At 40.8% G+C, this 7,276-nt stretch overlaps 1 long non-coding RNA gene across 1 annotated transcript; it reads right to left on the reverse strand.

The window, feature by feature from the left end:
- Nucleotides 1-546: 546 nt before the first annotated feature.
- On the reverse strand, nt 547-1,181 carry LOC128426347 (uncharacterized). The gene is made up of 3 exons (XR_008333257.1): nt 984-1,181; nt 711-760; nt 547-627 (listed from the first exon to the last, which is right to left on the reverse strand). It is a non-coding gene; the product is annotated as an uncharacterized LOC128426347 (long non-coding RNA).
- Nucleotides 1,182-7,276: the final 6,095 nt, after the last annotated feature.

Raw genomic sequence — 7,276 nt, forward strand, 5'->3', positions numbered from 1 at the left:
GTGAGCTAGCACTTTCACTAGGCGAAAAGTTATACAGCACAAATATTGTACAAAAACAACTAGCCTAGCCAGTGAAAAGCTAATTAGGTGAAGCTTGAAATGTCTCTTTGCAGCCTCTGGGTCATATGTTCTTTGTGGGGCACACAGGTCGGTGAGCTCCTGGCTGTGGAAGGATGGATCCATGTCATCTGTCCCGCTTCAATCAGCTGTAAACACAATCAGTACAATTAGCACAGTTCAATGACAACATACACCTACACATGTAACTGAAAAATGATTAAATGAATCTAACCTTACCCTCTTTCTTCTCTGCCGACTCCTGAACTCCTCAATGCTGATGCAAGGTCCATATGGATGAACTGGAAGCTCCTTCATACTGGCTCATAGTGGATCTTAGTAAGTCATAGTACAGGCAGCTGGAAAACAACATGAGCAACATGAGTTTATTATTAATAAACGGAAATAGCCTCGCTTCATCACCGTTGGAGGATCCACCGCAACATTCCTAAAAAAATCCTGAACAGATACTTACGTACAATGGCGTCGTTAGCCCGCACTGCAAATGTGGACTTTCAGCGAGTCTCGGCGTAATGTGCAGTGACTGCGTCATTGTGTGCGGGAATCAGGCTGTGAAAACACCGATGAAAAAGATCAGATAAAGTCAAGCTGGAGGATGTATTTTAAACAGCACAGCACATCTTTAGTCATACCCTCGCTCCGCCGGCCATTTTCATCAGAGCTGTGAAGAGACGGAAACTTCCTACAAAATAAAAAAAAACGAGAAAAGTTACGTTTATGAAAAAACTAACCGAAAACAAACTGTTCGATTTAATTAGTTCATACCTATTTAAACATGCACTAGCTCTGCTAAAGCACTCAATGCTTTATTCTACTTTTAGCAACTGTCGCGCTAATCCCACAGTGGTTCACACGTTTTTCAAATCTGAGATTTAGTTTAGCAGTTAGCAATAGTTTCGCCTCACCTTAATTCAGGGACTGTGCGCCTGTCTTCTCTGCCTCAATTCCTCCATACCGGGCCCGCGGCTTTGCTTTCCCACGCACTCATCTTCTCCTCCAGGGAAACAGTGTCGTGTCGACTTCAGCAAGTTATTTATCCCGAAAACAGAGTCACTCATACGGAACACACTTAACATGATCCTCTCATGTCTGCGGCAGACAGACTCTGCATTCACGAGGCTGTGATTGGACAATCCCATCAGGTGATGATGCAAACGACTGACGTCACTTCTTCAGAGTAAAGCTTCACAACTGTCCTTTTCATCTTAAAGCAGCGGTTAAAACAGCTTTTAAATTTAAATTTTATATGGGATGAGTATGTGACTGAGGACCCGTTTATTCTTTCTGGTTTTAAGCAGAGGTGTAAAAAGTACTGCAATATTGTACTCAAGTAAAAGTACCTTTTAATTTGATGACAATTTACTTAAGTACAAGTAAAAGTACCCATCTAAAAATATACTCAAGTAAAAGTAAAAAGTAGTTCATTTAAAATGTACTTTAAGTAAAAGTTACTTAGTTACTTCCAACAACTTGATGGGGGCCACTCCTATACAGTGCAAAAATAAATAAATTATACAAATATAAGTGCAATGACATTAAACATGTCAACACAACATGTAAGAAGTTTGGGGAGGACATGTCAAGACATGAACCACATGACAGCTAAAATAAAAAAGTTAAAATGCCGCCGTCCCACTGTATATTTAAACTTTTGGTTAAACTTTGGTCCACCTTTAGAGCACTAGTCTACAAACTCTTGTTGAGTTTGAGCAGCAGTGAACAGCAATCCAGCACAGCTGAAGAGTCGCTCGCAGGCGGCCGAGGCAGGTAGGCCAGTAGGCTATTGAGTTTCAGGCAGTGTTGTGCATGAACAAACACGTTCATTTTTATGAGAACGTTGAACGCCTGGAGTGAAGCTTGCATAGAGCGCCCAATGTGCTAGCGCAGTGATTCTCAAACTGTGTGGTGCAACTCACCAATGTGGCGCGGAGGCATAAAAGGTGGGGCGCGCGACCGGGAGGGGAAAATGTGAGGCGGAACTAATATTATAGCCGAACTAATGTGTTGATGTCCGCATCTCTTTAACGGTGGGGCAGTTAACAAATCGCTCTTTCGCCGTAGCCAGGGGTCGGCAACCCGTGGCTGGCTCTTCAGCCGCGGGTAGTTCTTCAGCAGAGGTGTAAAATAACGAATAACATTTACTCACGTTACTGTAATTGAGTAGTTTTTTTGTGTACTTTGTAATTTTTTGAGTAGTTCTTGCAATGGGTAATTTTACCTTTACTTAAGTAGATTTTGACAGAAGTATTTTACTTTGCTACATTGGAAATTACATCCATTAATGAGTAAAAAAAAAACATAGTTCAAGGCGCAAGGCAATTCTCACTGCAGTGGTAGATGCTGCATAGAGTGGATGACGTTCCCTCATGTGCACGTTCAACATATGAAAACTGATCGTAAAGCTCACTCTTCGCGAAAAATATGCGCGACATGCACAACACTGCACAGGGAGCCATAACTCTGCAGATATCTTTATGGAAAGCCAGTAGAAGTTTGGAGCTTACAGGTGTTGCGGGTGGAAATCAAAGGAGAGGAGTCGTCGTTCTCAAGTTGAAATTAAGCAAGTTTATTCAGAGGTCACAGGTCAGGAAAACGCGGTGTCCAGAAATTGGACATGCATGGGTCTCTAGTTCTATGCAGAAGGCTACACAGGAAAAGAGGCGCTTAAACAGAGTGCGCACATAGATTATATATTGATATATTGGGCGTGACAGGGGTTCTTCTTGGATTGGTCGAAACTAGATGGAGGCTGCTGCATCTAGACGGGACAGTGCCTCATCCTCTTGGAATGTCGCGTGGTGAAGATGTCGTACGTGCTCTCCGTTGTCGTGGTTACCAGAGGTGATAATGTTTCTGTGTCAGTGCAGCTGCGTCAGTGTGCTGTCTGGGAGAGATTGTGGGCCAAGGTCTACTCACTATCTCTGTGCTAACTGAATCAGGGAGCTGGGATGTGTGCTATAAAGTGTTGACTGTGCATCAACAAAATGTAATAAAAAGGTATAAGGAATATATGTGGTATATCAATATGAGTATGTATTATGTGTTTGGTGTATGTCAATATGTGTATGTGTTATGTGTTTGGTGTATGTCAATACAGGACACAGACACATCATATCCAACATAATTTCTGCCTGTTGAGCGGATTGCTGGTAGATGTGTGGTTAACACATCCACCGTGCATTTAACCAGCACAATTGAAAATGTGATTGTAATCATGCCACTCTGTACAGTGGTTGAGATTTAGGATTGTGTTTTGGATAATAATAAAATGCTGAAATGTGCATTGTTTCAATTTTTTTTTCATAGCACTGATTTTGCTCGTGGTATACAATGTAATTAATTATAGCACACTTACTTACTTAAGATCAATTTACAATTTCAAGTTTTATATTTATTTTAAGCCTGGTGTACTTACTCCAGATAGTTTAGAAAAAGGTGTTATATGCTCCAAGGGAAACTATCCTGATTTGCCTTTGTAAAGCGCAGAGCATTGGCATTTGCATGTGAAAGCCTCCCCTAGGCTTAGGAGAAGGGGGGTCACCTCCCAACATTCTCAGGCTTGTAAAACGGCAAGACACTGGTAACAGAAATTTCTCCAAGAAGTTCCTATGTCATTTACTCAAAGGTACATTAACTCAAAGTATACTGAATATATAACCCTGAGCTGCCATTAAGGTAACAACCTCTAGATGTCTGTAGTACTCAAAAATACAATACCACAATAAGAAGTATGCATTCGTTCACACACACACACACACACACACACACACACACACACACACACACACACACACACTCTCTCTCTCTAACTCACAAACAATCGGCACACACACTCACTTATTTTACCACCTGCCCATTAGTCTTGCATTGTTTCCCTCTGCCACTGACACAGGCTGATAATGCTAGCTTAGATTATTCTCAGCTCAGCAGTTTTAGCACTGCCGGAATTCATGTGGAAAGCACTGAAAGTGTTTGCATGTGTGTCCGACTCTGTAGACAAAAAATCTACACCAAAGGACAATGCTTCTAAAAGCAACGAGCGGAATGAGTGGGTTTGCTCCAAAATCATTCTACTTGTACTCAATCAGTTTTACTGAAAAGGTATACTTTTTTTGAATTCATTCATACCTTTAAAAATGTGTCAGGCTTAACTAAGAATAGCATGCAGGCTGGCAGTTAAGGTAATTTAAAATCAATTATAGTCATTTTAAGCAACATTTCTGTTGTGAGGACCCACCCTAGCCCCCACCTCTGATTGGGTAAGGTGTAGGTTATAAAGGAGATGATTGGTAAGGATTTGGGAAAGAATATCAATAATTACTAGTCAGTTGAAAAGCAAGAAAAACCTGCTGAAGTAAGTTACATAACTACCTGTAGCCTTCATAGACCTGCACCAGTTTGTGCAATGCAGATCATAGTAATGACTTAATTCTTGAGGGAATTGGAAGGTCAAGGGCGATAAAGTAGGTAATAGCCTTCAGGGGTACCATTGCTGCTCTGGTTGTCATTTCAGAAAAGCTTTATCTGGCTTTGGTTGTTATTTGCAGAAGCTACCCTCTTGGCCTGAAGCTGTGGCTTTCTCGGAGATTGTGGCATTGAGGTAGAACTAAAAATTGACAAACAGTATTTGTGAGATGGAGAATGAATGGCACTGTACTTTATGAAGCCAAGAGGCTAGATGCTGTCATTGCTCACTGTGGCACTAACCCGTGAAATAGAGTTGACCCTCCGAGAAATGGCAGTTTACCATCGCACATCAGACATGGAGCCATTCACATGTTTACAAAGAGAAAGAGGTGTAGTCAATTTCCAAATGCAGCATGTTTATTCCACATAACTATATTGGGACTCATAATGTTATTGTGTTACACTTATCTCACATATTTTCTCCTCACCCATTTCCTACATCCTCTTTTTTCCATTTCAGGTGTTTACAGCACATCTGATCCCTGAATTATTCCATTACTCCATCCTCATGTCCACCTTCTCTTTCTCTTCATTTCATCCTTATTTACCAGAACTAGCCTTGAAGAGATTAGAGCAAACAGGAAAACACATGCAGGCACTTGTTTGTGACATGAGAGGGGCTTCATCCATTTATGCATGTCTCATTTAAGTGTTCATATTGTATAAATCCCCCGGGAGAATGTATGCAGATGGACTGGTGATGGAGAATTCTATCACGAAGGCACACATGCACACAGACACAAATGCAAATGCTTATGTAGCTAGTGTTTTGCTGATGTTGGGGTCTTCCTTCTGTGTGGAGAGACATAAAGATCAGTGGCCATTACACACAACCAAGCATACTGCAGTATATGGGCATAATCAAGCGTTTATGTGGACTTGGCACAATAAACGAAGGCGAGAACTGAAACGCCTATTCTGCATACCGGGGACCCTCAAACAGTAAAGAAGCCAACCGTAAAGATGGGTATATGAAGGACTGTGAATCACTGAAATATCTGAAAAGATAGATACTCCAGCACACGTAATCTGTTAGTACTTTTTTTTCTCTCAGAAACCTCAAAAGTATATTGAGGGTACTTGCAGATATATCTACTAGCATGGCAGCATCAATAAATATTTGCAATCAAAAAGATTGGTAGTGTTACCTCTCTCTTCCAAGGCTGAAAGGGCACTTTTTTTGCCATTACAAGGCATACGTATATGCTTTAGTAATGAACACGGGTGTCTACTTCCCATGTACACTCAGTATAACCATCCACCAACACAATTCTGAATCAACTTAAGACAATAAATATGTTGCATATCTACACAATCCGTGTCAAGGTTTTACCTGAACTGTGGTTAAGTTAAGACTGGACTGTGAATGTGAACTCTAGCCTATGGTGCAACGCAGTCTACTCTGTTAATTAATAAGTTAAAATTCTTTAAATTCCAACTAGAATGTGCCAAACCATGGGATCTAAATGTTCTTATAACCTAATTGTATATTGTTCTGAATACTTTCCAGGCCTGTTACTTGATTACTTGAAAATACAATCGAACACTAGAGGGGCTTGAAGAAAACAATATCCTTTTTGTGTCATCCTTCTTTTCAACTAAATTAACTTTGTTCCGGTGGCAATTAGTTCCCACTGTTTATATGCAGTGCAGATTTACACAGTGGTATCCCTCCTCTTTTATTCCCTCACTGTGGAGAAGCACAATGACATCCCAAGGTTCTGACCGCACCCCATCTCATCAAATGTCACTTAAGTAAGTGACAAGCCCCTGATCCCTCATTGGGGCCCTGCAGTTGAGCCTCATTTGCCATCTGGTAAGCCACTGATATACCAAGATCAGCAGGAGGGGTCATTTACATGTGGTGAGATGAGTGCTGCCTGAAAATTGGATCTTTTGTTTTAGTATTTACACTCAACATCTTGCAGACGAAATGTAGTCAAGGAACGATTATTGTTATTTAAAGATGAACAAATAACAAGACCCCTATGGAAACATCATGGTGGCTGTTAAATGTTCTAAGAGGAAAGAAAGAGGAAAATCAAATCTCATTAGTAGCCACTATCTCCCAGCAGCATGTACACATCTGTTAATAAAAAGGCCCATTAATCCCAGTAAAGTAGCCCCCAATCTTCAAGATCACTGCTGGTGAGGACGCTGGGTTTCCGGCATCAACACATGCTGTCCTATCAGCTCAGCTCTCATCATTACCACCAAAATCAGGCTTCACACTTACGCCCACACCCACCCACCCATTGGGAACTTATTTATTTTTCCGTTCAAGCCACAAACCAAACGGTGATGCTAGAGCTGAAACTTAACAACTGTCCATCCATCCACAAACAACTAATGACTCTCTCTTTTCATCACAAAGCTGTAGTGATTTTGCATGACTGACATGATGGATTTTTAGAATTCAGCTTTGGATCCTTGTTACTTTTTATGACTTCTTACATTTTCTTAAATCAACACAAACTGGAGATAAAACATTGTGCTCTTTGGGATTATGTATCCATCATTCTGTTGTTCATGGCAGCCTGTGTTTGTTTGTTTCTTCTGGATTGTCTTTTATTTTGGATGCTATACAGTTAGGCGTTTTTCATTTTTATGCCCTCCCTATCAACAATATATCCCCATTTTTTCGATGTTTTTAATACGCTTTTTATCTCCATATACATAATCCACAAACTATTCTCTGCATCAGCTCCCTCTCCTGATTTTCATGTTTTGC

Source organism: Pleuronectes platessa, chromosome 21 (genome assembly GCF_947347685.1).
Source record: "Pleuronectes platessa chromosome 21, fPlePla1.1, whole genome shotgun sequence".
Lineage (NCBI taxonomy): Eukaryota > Metazoa > Chordata > Actinopteri > Pleuronectiformes > Pleuronectidae > Pleuronectes > Pleuronectes platessa.